Here is a 15,704-nt window from a genome sequence, read left to right as displayed (position 1 = left end):
TTACAGTAACCACTCAAATACATATTCAAAAACACTAAATGCAAACAAAAAAGAATTTTTAAAAATGTTAACTAATCTACAGGACATAGGAAAACAGAAAACAGAGGAGTGAAAATCAGAGGGAACACATATAAAATAAAAATTTAAATTGCAGTCTTCAGCCTTAAAATGTCAATAATTACATTGAATGTAAATGGTTTAAATATACCAGTTAACTTACACTGAGATTCCATCTCCCTCCAGTCAGAATGGTAATCATCAAGAATACAAGCAAGGGCTGGAGTTATAGCTCATTTGCAGAGCACTTGCCTAGCACATGTGAAGCACTGGGTTTGATCCTCACATAAAAATAAAGGTATTGTGTCTATCTACAACTAAAAAATTTATATATAAAAAGAATACAAGAAATAATAAATGTTGGTGAAGATGTGGGGGAAAAGGTACACTCATACATTGCTGGTGGGACTGTAAATTGGTGCAACCACTATGGAAAGCAGTATGGAGATTCCTAAGAAAACTTGGAATGGAATATACCATTGATCCAGGTATCCCACTCGTAGGTTTATACCCAAAGAATTTTAAATTGGCATATTACAGTGTTGCAGCCACATCAATGATTATAGCAGCTTAATTCACAATAGCTAAACTATGGAACCAACCTAGGTGCCCTTCAACAGATGAATGGATAAAGCAGTTGTGGTATATATACATAATGAAATATTACTCAGCATTAAATAAGAATGAAATTATGGCATTTCCTGGTAAATGAATGGAACTGGAGAATATTATGCTAAGCAAAATAAGCCAATCCCAAAGAAGCAAAGGCCAAATGTTTCTCTGTATTTAGATGCTAATTCACAATAAGGGGTGCGGGAAGAACGGAAGTATTTTGGACAAACAGAAGGGAGTAAAAGGAGGGGAGGGAACATGAGGGTAGGAATGATAGTAGAATGCATTATTACCCTAATGCATATATGTATATCCACATCATGCACAACAAGACAAATGAGAAGTTAGACTTCATTTTTGTATAATGTGTCCAAATGCATTCTACTGCCATGTATAACTAATTAGAACAAATAAAAAATATTTTAAGAAATACACCAGTTAACAAACAGACATTTCAGAATGGATTCAAAAACATCATGCAATTATATGATAATAAACTCACTTCAACTATAATGTTTTAGGCAGATTAAAAGTAAAAGAGTAGAAAAAAATATTTCCTGTAAATACAAATAAAAATAACTTACCATATTAACATAAAAAGGTTAACTTCAGGGCAAAGAAAATTACCAGAGACAGAGAGGGACATTATAGAACAATAAAAGGTTAATCCATGAGAAAAGCATTTCAGTCCTAAATGTGTGTGCACCTAACAACAGGCCTGTAGCACAGGTGGGCCAAGAACTAATAGAACTTACAGGAAAAAAGCCAAATCCACAATCATAATAGGAAATTTCAATACTCCTCTCTCAATAATTAATAGAACAACTAGATAGAAAATCAGCAAGAATATAGAACTCAACAACGCCATCAACCTACACAATTGTAGATGAAATATTACTCAGCCTTAAAGAAGAATGAAATCATGAACACATCCAACCAACCAAATATACATTATTTTCAAGGATCCACAAAAAATATACCAAGATAGATTATATTCTGAGCAATAAAACTCCAAAAATTTAACAGAATATACTCAGAAATTACTAAGATTCTTCAGATAGCAAAAGGGAATACTTCTATCCAGAAGAAATCAAACCATAAACCAATATCAAAAAGATAACAAGACAATCTCCAATAGTTAGAAGCTATAAAACACACATCTAAATAACCCATTATTCAAATTCTCAAGGAAAATGAAAAATACATTGAACTGAATAAAAATTAAAATACAACATATCCCAATTCATGAAATAGCTAAAACAGTGCTGAGAGGCAATTTTATGATACTAAATATATACATTAAAAAGAGATAAGAATCTTAAAAAAGTCTAAAATTCCACCTCAAGAAACTATACAAAGTTTATACCCAAACAAAGAAAAGGAAAAAAAAAACTTTAAAACTAGAAATCAAAGAAATAAAAAACTGAAATAGCAGAGAAAAATCAATGAAACAAAAAAGTTGTTTTTTCTAATTATCATGTAAACCTCTAGCAACATTTTAAAAAAAGAGACAAGAAACATAAGTTACTAATTTCAATAATGAAACAGAGCATATCACCTTTTGATTCATCAGATATCAAAAGGGAATACTCCAAGCAACCCTACATAGGTATATTTGACAATTTCAATAAGATGGGCCAATTCCTAAAAAAAAATGCAAACTATCATAATCACCCAAGATGGGAAAGATAATTTGAATAGCCATATAACCATTAAGGAACTCGAGTTTGTCATTTAAAATTTTTCAAAAAAAAAAAAATAATCTTCAGGACTGAAAGACTTCACTGAAAATTCTACCATTTAAAGAAGAATTACTACTAATCTGTTGAAGGGATATACCTCATCCAAATAAATTTGTGAGGCTAGTATAAGACATATACTAAAAGCAGAAAAAGAGAGTACCAAAAAGTAGAGAGCTATATGCCTCTTGAATATAGGTGCAAAAATTATTTTAAAATGTTATAAATACAATTCATTAGCATATAAAAAGAATTACACATCATGGACAAGTGGGATTTATTCTAGGGAAGCAAATCTGGTTTACTATTTGAAACTCAATCAGTGTTAGCCACCATATTACCAGGCTAACGAAGAAAAATCACATGCCTATATCAATCAGTCCAAAAAAATAAACAACAAAATTTAATATCCATTTTATGATTTTTTAAAAAAGAAGCAGCTTTCAAACAATGAGAGTAGGGAGGAATTTTCCCAGCAAAGGATCTACAAAAATCTTGCAGCTAAGATCAAACTTAGTGATAAAATGTTTTTCTCCTAATATCAGGAACAAGGCAAGAATTCCCAATCTCACAACTCATACCAAAGAGATTGCTAACCAGAGCAATAAGGCCATAAAAGAAAATAAAAGGCATATATATCAAAAAGGAAGAAAGAAAACTGTCTCTATTTGTGGGTAACATGATGGTGTATGTAGAAAATGTAAAAGAATCTAAAAAGAAAAAAATTCTTATAGAAGTAACACATGATTTCATTAGGGTCACAGGACATAACATTCACATAAAAAAAAGAAAATAAGCACATGAATGTTGAAATTAAAAATACAATACCCTTTATAAATGTGCAAAAAACAGAGTACTTGGATGTCAATCTAGTTAAACATGCACAGGACTTGTGTGCTGAAAACTATACCACACTAATGAAAAAAAAAATTCTAAATGAATGGTGAGATATACTGTGTTCATGGATTGGGGGCTCATCTAGGTAAAGATGTCAGTTCTCCCTAAACTAAAATACAGGTTTAATACAATTTCTACCAATACCACAGAAAGGTTTTTTTTCAATATAGAAAAGATTATTCTAAAATTTATACAGACAAGCAAATGACACAATAGTTAAAAAAACAATTTTGAAAAGGAAGAATAAAGTAGGAAGAATGACTTCAATACTTAATTGCATCCAAGTCGACAGTAGTGAAGAAGGGGTCAACACATAGATGAATGGAATAAAATAAAGAACATAGAACTGAACCCACACAAATATGTCCAACGGATCTTTTATCAAGGCACATTAATGCAACATAATGGAGAAAAAAAATGCTCTTTCAACAAATCACTCCAGAACAATTGGACATCACTGAGTAAGAACCTAAGTCTCACCACACAAGATTTAGCTCAAAGTATGTAACTGATTCAAATGTAAAATGTGAAACTTTAAATGTTTTAGAATAATAGGAGAAAATCTTCAAGATTTAAAGGTAGGCAAAGAGTTTTTAAACTTGATACCAAAAGCATGAGCCATAAATGAAAAAGAATTAATATATTGTAATCCATCAAAACTTAAAGCTTTTAACCCATGCACTTGGAAAAAAAATCTATACGTTACATACCATAGCTCATTATTCCATCCCAGAGTCCCAGCATCAGACCCAGTACTAGGCATATAAGTCAATGTTAAATAAATATTTGTCAAACAAATCTACAAACATTTGCAAAGTACCTTTAAAATCTTAATCTGCTATTTGTGATGTAATTCAGTTGTGTTCATTGAACGCCTATTATTGCAAAGCACTGTGTTAGATCCAGAAACACTGGGTTTTAGAGAAGGGAATTGGAGGAGTGAAAAGATTGCAGGGTAGGGAAAACTAAACCTAATGTCTGCCTTCTAGATAATAAATATCATCCTCTGGGCCTCAAATCAGTGCATCTTTTCTAGAACCACACATTTTAAAACTTTGACATTTGGTGTGACCACAGGTATCCCAGTTGACTCTATTAGGCCTTGGTCCTATAAACTAATTATAATTCCTTCAATTGTGACTGACAGATGCTTGACACGAGTGTGATTTGTTTCCTGTCCTCTGTCATGGCCGACTTTGCTTGTGAACCTCAGTGCTATACAATACTGTCCCTAGAATGGCCTCAGAGTCCATCTCAACCCAGGGCCCAAGGCAGTGCTCACCCAGTGATCAGAGTTGATTCTTGAGAAACAGCTGTTATGACCTCTAGATCTGAAAGGTGATCTTGCATAAATCATTTCACCTGCCACTTGTGCAATGCGAATCTCTCACTGACCTGCTTGTGTGGAATGTGGCCTCCCAGGGTTCTGCAATTTAGTAGGAAGAGGCGATTGCTGGTGTATGGCTTCAACTGGGTCATCCTCCTTCAGAGGACTGGCTCACAAACGGAGTATTTTTCCTCATCCTCAATAGACACGTCAGCACTGTCCCTCCCTGCTGGCCCTGGCAGAGAGAAAGGGAGAGACAGGGACGGAGGGCTGCCATAGATTCCAGGTGTCCCTTAATGCAGTCCAGCGTGGCCACCACAGGGCCTCTCTGCTCACCTGCAGATATCCTTTTGAGCGTTCAATTAAAAGGGACATTTGCTGACGTCCGTAGGTGGTGTGCCTGGTCCTGGCAGTTTCAACATGTTGGCATCCAGCATGGATGTTTATAAGATTTGGGAGACATTTTTGCATTTGTTGAAATGCAAACATTAAGGTTTGCAAGTACTTGGCAATCTTGTATTTATTATAAGCCTCAGAAAATAACAGGACTGCATTCTTGAGTAATCTAGATAGTATTTTGCAAAAGTTTTCCTGCAGTGACCACAGGTGATTTAACATTAAAAAAATTGAGATTCAGAATGAAGAATGAACAATAATTTTCACAACCCTCCCAGCCCAAAGTTTGCAAAGTGACACCAAAAAGAATTTATTTTCTTACTCCTTGAATCATGTTCTGAGGAAGCTTAGGAGTAAGACAGACTTAACCTAACCCTTGGATCTCAGTATTCTCATTGATAAAAACAAGGCTACTTACAGGATTGGTGAAACCATAAAAGGAATGAGTGAATTCTTCTATTGCTTTGGAGAGGGAGAAGGCTGATTAACAATTACACAAAAATCCAGGACCCACAAAAGAAAAGCTCATAAATTAAAATGCAGTCTTAAAATAAGCAAATTAAAAACAAAAGAAAAACTGGAAATAGCTGTGTCATGTCACAAAGAACTCAGCACTTTCATATATAAAGAGCTCCTAGAAATTGAAAAGAAAAAAGGCTGAAAAGTTGATGAATCAAACTGTTTACGGGAATAAAAGAAATGCAGTTGGCCCATGTATTTTTAAAAAGGATGTGTTTCACTCACAATAAGAAACAAAGCATTGTGCAATTACACTGAAATAACACTTCTCACCTATCAGGTTGGCAAAAATCCAAAAGTTTAACAACACTCTCTGTTGCCAAGGTAGCAGAGAAACCAGCATTCTCATACATTACTGGTAGGGTTACAAATGGCATAACCCCTGCAGTGGGCAATTTGGCAATCTATCAAAATTACAAATGCATTTACCCTTTGACCCAGTAATCCCACTTCTGGGAATTTTTCCTACATATAGACCACACATACATGAAATAATGAACACATTAATAGAAGCCTTAATAGCAAAATACAAGAAATAATTCAACTGCCCAACATCTCTGTATACCTGTATGTATTTCTAGTGTAATATCTCCATATACCTCTAATATTTATAGTGAAAAAATAGATACTATATAACCCACTACCTTTTCTATAAGAAAGGGAAAGGTTTGGGAGAGAAAAATTGATATTTGTCTTAATTTTCAGAAAGAAATAATTGTAGTAGCCAAAATAAACAAATAGAAGTAGGATTTCTTATTGGAAATGAAGCTGGAAATAAAATGGATAGTAACGACAGTGGGAGCAGTATTTTTTGACATTTCTTCTTTTTTTAATCATTTTGACTTTGTGTGTTTGGGTGTGTGTGTGTGTGTGTGTGTGGTGCTGGGGTTTGAACTCAGGGCGTCACACATATTTGGCAGCACTCAAATGCTGAGTTATATCCCCAACTCTTTATTTGACTTTTAACTCTGTGATCTTTTTTACTTTTTTAAATGTGGTTGTGTAACCGATGTGATACTGCAATCTGTATACGGGGTAAAAATGGGAGTTCATAACCCACTTGAATCAAATGTATGAAATATGATATGTCAAGAGCTTTGTAATGTTTTGAACAACCAATAATAAAAATAAAATAAAATAAAACTTATTTTTTTATTTTTTTCTTTTTTTCCTATTTTTTTTTAAATTTTTATTGTTGGTTGTTCAAAACATTACATACTTCTTGATATATCATATTTCACACTTTGATTCAAGTGGGTTATGAACTCCCATTTTTACCCCATGTACAGATTGCAGAATCACATCAGTTACACATCCATTGATTTACATATTGCCATACTAGTGTCTGTTGTATTCTGCTGCCTTTCCTATCCTCTATTATCCCCCCTCCCCTCCCCTCCCCTCCCCTCTTCTCTCTCTACCCCCTCTACTGTAATTCATTTCTCCCCCTTGTATTTTTTTCCCTTTCCCCTCACTTCCTCTTGTATGTAATTTTGTATAACCCTGAGTGTCTCCTTCCATTTCCATGCAATTTCCCTTCTCTCTCCCTTTCCCTCCCACCTCTCATCCCTGTTTAATGTTAATCTTCTTCTCATGCTCTTCGTCCCTACTCTGTTCTTAGTTACTCTCCTTATATCAAAGAAGACATTTGGCATTTGTTTTTTAGGGATTGGCTAGCTTCACTTAGCATAATCTGCTCTAATGCCATCCATTTCCCTGCAAATTCTATGATTTTGTCATTTTTTAATGCAGAGTAATACTCCATTGTGTATAAATGCCACATTTTTTTTATCCATTCGTCTATTGAAGGGCATCTAGGTTGGTTCCACAGTCTTGCTATTGTGAATTGTGCTGCTATGAACATCGATGTAGCAGTGTCCCTGTAGCATGCTCTTTTTAGGTCTTTAGGGAATAGACCGAGAAGGGGAATAGCTGGGTCAAATGGTGGCTCCATTCCCAGCTTTCCAAGAAATCTCCATACTGCTTTCCAAATTGGCTGCACCAATTTGCAGTCCCACCAGCAATGTACAAGTGTACCCTTTTCCCCACATCCTCGCCAGCACTTGTTGTTGTTTGACTTCATAATGGCTGCCAATCTTACTGGAGTGAGATGGTATCTTAGGGTGGTTTTGATTTGCATTTCTCTGACTGCTAGAGATGGTGAGCATTTTTTCATGTACTTGTTGATTGATTGTATGTCCTCCTCTGAGAAGTGTCTGTTCAGGTCCTTGGCCCATTTGTTGATTGGGTTGTTTGTTCTCTTATTGTCTAATTTTTTGAGTTCTTTGTATACTCTGGATATTAGGGCTCTATCTGAAGTGTGAGGAGTAAAGATTTGTTCCCAGGATGTAGGCTCCCTATTTACCTCTCTTAAAACAATCAAGTGAGTTAAAAGAACATAAAATACTTTAGCCAGGGTTCCAGGCCCATTCAGGTATAAATGTCAGTGGCTTATATAATCTGAAAAAGGTATCCTCAGGGTTATTTAATTGGGCTCAGCAGAGATCTAGGGCTGTTTCTTAGATAGTGTGACCTCAGACCACTAGCCTCAGAATTATCTGGGGTATGTTTTAAAAAATGAAGATTGTTGGGTCCTACCCAATACTTTCATGCATAATCAGAATCTCCAGAGCTGAGACCTAGGAACACAGACTTTAAAGAGTCTCCCAGTGAGTGTTTGGTACCTCACAGTTTGAGAGCATCATGGCTTTCTCAGGTACACTGTAAAGGGTTCTGAACATAGCAAGCATCAGGAGCCTATTCAAGCCATGACTTTCAATACCATAGCAAGGCTGCTAAGTTCAAAATAGACTGCGTAAGCCCTGTGCTCCATCTTCACTTGACTGTTTAATAGTAATTGTGAATATCACGCATCTGATTGAACCTGGACTGACTGGCTTGGAATTGATTTCCTGTTTACACATTCATTGTCTTACAAGGTATTCATGTAGTCTTCTCCATCTTAGCAAACGACATCATAATCTACCTCATTGCTTAGCTAAAAATTTAGACATCCCCTAACATTTATCCTCTTCTTACATTTGATCTATCATCAAGCCCTAGCCTCTGCAGGGGTTGTACCATTTTGAAATATATGACAGTGCCCACTTCTCTACTGGCTTGCCAACAGAAATTGAAATTGAGCCCCCTTTCATATGTATGAGACACTGGTATTTCCTATTTTATTCTATAAACAGTCTACTTAGGAACTTGGTATTATAATAATATTTACTTTCTTCTTAATTTCTAGATACTGTTGATATAGAGATAAGTTGTTCAAAATGTAAGATGCAGATACTTCCATTTTTCTTTTAGAATTTGACTTGCTTATTTTTGTAATTAATAAATATAGATCACATTATAAAATAATTTGGAGTATAATTATTTGAAATCAAAATAATCCATATAGAAAATTATTATTATTGTTATTATTACTATATATTTCCAGGTATCAGTTTTACTTATATGGCCCCTGCATTTTGAGTCATTATTAAAAGGCTCACACCACCAAAATATCTTTAAACCATGTCTCATATCTCTGACTTCTCACTATCCTCATTGCCCCCCTGGAACCCACTCCTTAACCCTTTGCTCTTCATAAATGATCTGCTTCCAGCAAATCTAACCACAGCCTCTTCCTTCCCTGCCTGCAATGGCTTCCCACTTCACCGAGGAGAGAACGCTGAGTTTTCCTCCCTGTGACCTATCAAGACCTGGATGATGAGCCCCTTTCATTCTTTCTTCTTTCCTCCTGTGTTGTCTTTCCTGGTCTGTGTTGCAGCCTCAGAGCCCTTCTTCCTTCTCTGCATGTGCATGCTCATCCCTGTTTTGGGACATTTGTGTTTGCTGGTCTTCTGCATAGGGTGTGTTTTCTCTTCTTTTTTTCTATCTCTTATTTTGGGGGTTCAGTATTATTTCTTATAATACTGAACTCAGGGGCACTTGACCACTGAATCACATCCCCAGCCCTATTTTATATATTTATTTAGATGCAGGGTCTCACTGAGTTGCTTAACGCCTCGCTTTTGCTGAGGCTGGCTTTGAACTCTCAATCCTCCTGCCTCAACCTTCAGATTCACTGGGATTGCAGGCGTGCGCTGCCCCACTTGGCAGGATGTTTTCTCTTGAGGCTCCCAAGGCTTATCTCTTTGGGCCATTCAGGCCTCAGCTCAAATCTCATTTGCTTCAGAGAGATCTTTCCTGAGCACACCAAGCACGCCAACTCACAGAAGACCCTTCATCATGCCCCACCCCAGAGGTCACTGTGTCATGGCTCCCTGATCTCCTTGTAGTGCTCATCATTATTTGATGTTATTTTCACATTTGTTTACCTCTTTATTACCTAGATTCTTCTCCCAGAATGTTAAGTGTCATGAGAGCTGGGACTCTGCCCAGTCTGCTCACTGCTGTGTTCCCAGGACCTGGTCTGTGGGTGGCAACTCAGTAAGTTCCCAATAAATAGTTGTCAAGAAATTAGCGGCTCCTCATGGCATCTCCTCCACTTAGCCTCATAGCCTTGGCTCCAGCTGTCACTGTTAATACCTATTTATTTCCAGCACTGTTCCCAAACCTTAATAAGATAGTATTGCCAGTTAAAAAAATAAATATTTTAAAGTTTCACAATTTCATGATATAACATATGCATTTCATGTTGTGAAATATTCACTACAATCGAGCCGTATATAATCACCATCTATCCTCTTAGCTAATTTGAAGTATATAATACAATATGGTTAACTATAGTCCTATTTTTTTTAACGTTAGATCCCCAGAGTTTATTCATGTTGCATCACTGAAGTTCTGTATCCCTTGACTAACAGCTTCCCATATCCCCCCCTCCCATCAACCTCTGGTAATCATTTTGCTCTGGTCTGAGGCTGACATTTTTAGATTCCATATATGTGAGATCATACAGTATTTGTCTTCCTGTGTCTAGCTGAATTCACTTAGCATAATGTCTTCCAGGTTCATCCATGTGGTTCCAAATGGCAGGATTTAGTTTTTTCAAGACTGAGTAATATTTCATTTTGTATACACTATAAAATTTCTTTACCCCTTCATCTGTTGACCAACACATTGATTCTATATCTTGGCTATTGGGAATAGTGCTGAAATGAACATGGGGTGCACATAGCTCTTTGAGATATTGATTTGACTTCCTTTGCATATATATACCCACAGGTAGGACTACTCAACTTTTAATTTTTTGAGGAATTTTCATACTATTTTCCATAATGGCTATAAGCAATTTATGTTCCCACTAATAGTATACAAGCGTTCCTTTTCTCCACATCCTTACCAATACTTATTACCTTTTTATCGTTCTGATAATAACCATTGTAACATTATGGTTTTGATTTTCATTTCCCTGATGATTAGTGAATTTGAATACATTCTTATATAGCTGTTGACTAATCATTTGTCTTCTAAGATATGTCCATTCAGGTTCTTTGCTTTTTTTCCCCTATTGAGTTACATGAATTCTTACATATTTTGGATATCAACCCCTTATCAGATATATAGTTTGTACACATTTTCTTCCATCCTGTAGATTGCTTTTTTATTCTGTTTTTTTCCCCCTTTGCTGTGCAGAATATTTTTAGCTAAGTGACATTCCCTTTTTATTGTTGTTGATTGTGCTTTTATTGTAATTTCCAAAAATCCGTCGCCTAGGCTAATGTCAAAGGGCTTCTTCCCTACATTTTCTTCCAATAGTTTTAGACTTTCAGATCTTGGGTTTACGTTTGCAGTACAGTTTGAGTTGATTTTTGCCTATGGTGTGAGATAAGGGCCTCATTTTAATTCTCTTGCATATGGGTATCCAGTTTCTTCAATACCATTTATCAAAGAAAGTATTCTACCTCCGTTATACATTCTAGGCACCCCTGCCAAAGATCACCTAGCTATATGTGATGTGTGGGTTCGTTTCTGAGCTCTCTATTGTGTTCTATTGGTCTATATGTATTACTATCCGAAAAGGAAGTAGAGGAAACTATCCCATTCACGGTAGTTTCCAAAAGAACAAAGCGCTCCACTACTTTTTAAGGTAACATCTGATGGATCCAGCTCATCTTTTGCCTTTTGTCATGAGTTCACTGTCTTGATTTAAGTTCCCATCCAGGATCCAAAGGTACAGATTTTATTTGAATGGGTGATAGTAGTAGAAGAGTCATGTGGTTTGCCTCAGAGTTGTGAAAAGGGGGGCTTCATTTAAATAAGTCTAGGATAGCATTATATATAAAGTCCTGGAACAAGTATGTGAGGAAAAGAACCCACCAAAATAGAAAAGGGGACAGGAAAAAGAAAACTGAGAATAAGTCTTCAACAGGCTCAGTCTTGTCTGGGAGCCTTGTGTCCACTCTGTCCTATTGAGGCACCAGTTACTAGAAAACCAAATCAGGGACAAATAACCCTGGGAGGGGATTGGAATTCACATATTTTGTGAGCCTGATTCAGACTTAGTGTGTCAGTCCCAGCAAACACAGTGTCTTAGTGATCTGTTGCTCTGTGCTATCCACATCTTGTCACTAATTAGCAAAGGAATCCAGAGTCTCACGGAAGAAGCAATTCTCACTTTAGTACATCATAGAAACAATTTAAACTCTGCTTTATCTTTGGCATCTCTGGCTTCAAGCAGAGAAAACTCTGCAGTTCATTTTAAATGAGAACAGCATCTTCTTTCCCCTTGCTCCTTTTTATTTTTTTAAATTTTTTTGTTAAGTCCCTAGAAAATAAAGCCACCAGATTCCCCATAGATAAAAATCCATTCTCTCCCCCTCGTTCACATAAGTGCATCCCCACGTATTCACAGGCTTCTGCAGATTTTAATAAGGTCCCCTGTGTGGATCTCTTCAAATACGGGCAAAATACTTAGAGTGAGAAAATGTCACATCTAATCAAGGGTGCTATAAATGCAGCGCCCGTGGCAGGCAGACAGTTCACAAGTGGCTTGAACCAAATCACAGTCCTTGTCTGTTGGTGACCAAAATTGAAGAACCTCATTTTGGATTTTTCATTTTGGCCATTTCGATAGCCAAATATGTAAGATTCTTTTAAAAGGAGATTACATTTGAACTGGAAAAACAGAATACATAGCCTGCTATTTATAAGAAAACCCCAGCACTTTATTTCCTGGGGATAAAGTTATAAGGTCAGCAAGTATATTTCTCTTTAAATGTAAATACCTACATGCACAGACACAAGTACCTCAAATCTCATTACCTCTCAAGTTCTAACTCTAAACTTAATCCTTTTATTACCAGAACCCAGATGTCTCCAGCCAAGAGCTCTTTGGACCTATGCCTTTACATCAACATTCTATGCTCTATCATGTACGGAAAATTTCCTGGATCTCTGGATGATTTGGTAGGTGGGCATTGCCCATAAGGCATATTTGGCAATGTCCAGAACATTTGTGGTTGTCGCATCTTAGCAGAAGAATCATGCAAGTGGGTAAAGGTCAGGGATGCTGCTGAACATTCTCCAACATTCACCACAGTCCTGAAAACCACCATCATCTCAGGCTGCAGATGTCCACAGGGCTGAGGCTAAGAAGCCCTGGGGTAGGGACTTGTGTTTCTGTGGAAGCTCTTCACATTGTACCCATTGCAGGTTGCTTCTCCATCATCACGAGGTCCTGTCTGCAGTCCTCGGTTGCACCTGGGTCTCTGCTGGTTTGATAGACAGTTGCTCTGGGATTTCATCCTTTCTCTGTGAGAAAGCAGCGGCTGCCATGCTGGTATCAGTAGTCAGAATGTTGAGTTGGGGAATATTATACTGCTCCTGATTGAAATGTCCCCTCATCTTCCTCTCACACTAAGGGACTTCCTTAACCTTTGACTAGAAGTTTTGGGATCAAGGAGAGAGAGAAAGCAGAAGCCTGCAGAAGGAACAGGTAAACATATTGGCATTCTATTGTTCTTTAACTGAATTGTTCTTCAAAGGCAAGTTCCTACCAGGACTTTCCTGTGGTCTACCTTTTCTCCTGAGGCCCCGACACCGGAGTGTTACTACTCATCCTCTCCTGTTCGAAACTTGCAGCTGTCAGTCTGCACTCTCTACTTCTGAATTGTCTTCATCCTGAATTATGCTTTCCTCTCTGTTTCCAATTCCCACCCAAACGAAGCTTTTGGTTCATTTCTACATCTGAGTAACCTGAGAAAGGCCTCCAATCCTAGGATTATAAGAAATCTCACAGAAACTTACAAATTGCATTATTTTCTTGAACATAATTTCTGGATCAACATCTCAGGCAGGGGATCCTTCTCAAATAAGTCTATGGAGTCAGAGAGAAGAACAAAAGAAAACTGTATTTTTTTTTTTTTGTCTAAATCAAGCGAAGGAAGGACTGTGGGTTGTCTTTTGCTTTATATTTTTAATCATGTTAGGAAGGAAGGGCTACATAGAATCATGATCAAGAGTATCAGAAAGTTCTAGATTTGAACTGTAACTCTGATATACAAGCAACATAATCTTGGGCAATGTTACAGTTTGGATCTGAATTGTCCCCCAAAGGCTTATGAATTGAAGACTTGGTCCCCAGCTGATGGCACTATTGGGAGGTAGTGGAAATTTGAGGAGGAGGAGTATAGTTGGAATAGGTAGGTCACTGAGAGTGTGTCCTTAAAGGATATGTCTTGTCTCCAGTCCCTCCCTGCCCACAGCCCCCTACTTTCTGCCCAGCCACCATGAAGTGAGTAGCTTTGCTCCACCACCCTCTCCCCACCATGTTCTGCCTCAGTGTTTCAGAAACAATGGAGCCAAGCGACGAGGACTGGAACCTCTGAATCCATGAGCCAAAAGTCTTTTCTCCTCTAAGCCGATTTTCTCACATGTTTTGTCATAGCAATGACAGCTGGTCAGCACAGGGAAGCTATTTACCGTCCTTTTTGGTTTGGTTTCCAAATATGGGAACGACAACAGTATCTACTGATTAGAAGTTAAAGGATTTAAACAAGGCACTTCATGTAAACACTGACATCGGGCATGTCACATAACCAACCACTCTGAGAACACAGAGAAAGAGTACCTGCAAAGGGGACAGAGATACTTTCATAGTGTGGGGTATATTCCATCTGGCAAGCTAGAAGGATGGAATTATGGGTTTAGAAAGATGAGCTATGTTTTGTATTTCTATGGTTCTTAGTGAGTATTTGTGATGTTTCTTGATTGTCTGATTCGAAAAAAAAAAATCGATCCCAAAGAAATCTTCAGTGTAAAAAGAGAAAAAAAAATATTCAAAGGGAGACTACTAAGAGGCAGAGATAAAGGGAGAGGGAAAAAAATCTGCATTTTCTTCATTTTACATTCTGGCCAGTATGAATTTTTACAATAATTACAAATAGTTTAATAGTTATAGTTTTATAAAAGATGAACATGTGTGTCTTAATTGACCAAGTCATTATGGTTAATTTATTTACCACAGTGCTGGGGATCAAACCTAGGCATGCCCTGTACCACTGAGCCATACCCACCAGTCCCCAAAAGGTGCATTTTAAAAGACATGCACTGATATATTAGTTTCTAATTTGTTTCTGCTCCCTCACGTTGAACAAGTGATATCTGGATTGTGATGATGATATGGCTGACAACTGTCATAGTTTTTATGTAAGTACAGCTAGACATACAGTCCAGCTGGTAGAACATTTTTTTTAATTTGTTCTTTTTAGGTATACATGACAGTAGAGTGTATTTTGACATATTATATATACATGGAGTATAACTTATCCTTATTATAATCCCATACTTGTGGTTGTACCTGATATGGATTTTCACTGTGGTGTATTCATATATGAACATATGAAAGTTATGTCCTATTCATTTCACTTTCTTATTCCCATCTCTCCTCCCTTCCCTTCATTCCTTTTTGTCTAATCCACTGAACTCTATCAAGTAGACCAATTTTTATATTTGTCATTGATTATCCAGTTAAACTCTATTGAATGTGCTCACGGCATTTTTGAAAATAGAATCAACAGTTTCAGGCTTATTATTTCTCCAGTTTGAATATTAACACCCTTAGAGGAAATATGTAAATCTCATATTGCATCATCCCATTGCCAGAATCTAAAACATAACATGGATCAGTTACACACTGAAGGTCGCATATTCTCATCTTTGCATTTACAGATGCCATCCACACACTTCCATGTAAGTAA

The sequence above is a fragment of the Marmota marmota genome, unplaced genomic scaffold, assembly GCF_001458135.2.
Source record: "Marmota marmota marmota unplaced genomic scaffold, marMar, whole genome shotgun sequence".
Classification (NCBI taxonomy): Eukaryota; Metazoa; Chordata; class Mammalia; order Rodentia; family Sciuridae; genus Marmota; species Marmota marmota.
The sequence above is the reverse complement of the archived record's forward strand: the minus strand, read 5'-3'. Positions refer to the sequence as shown.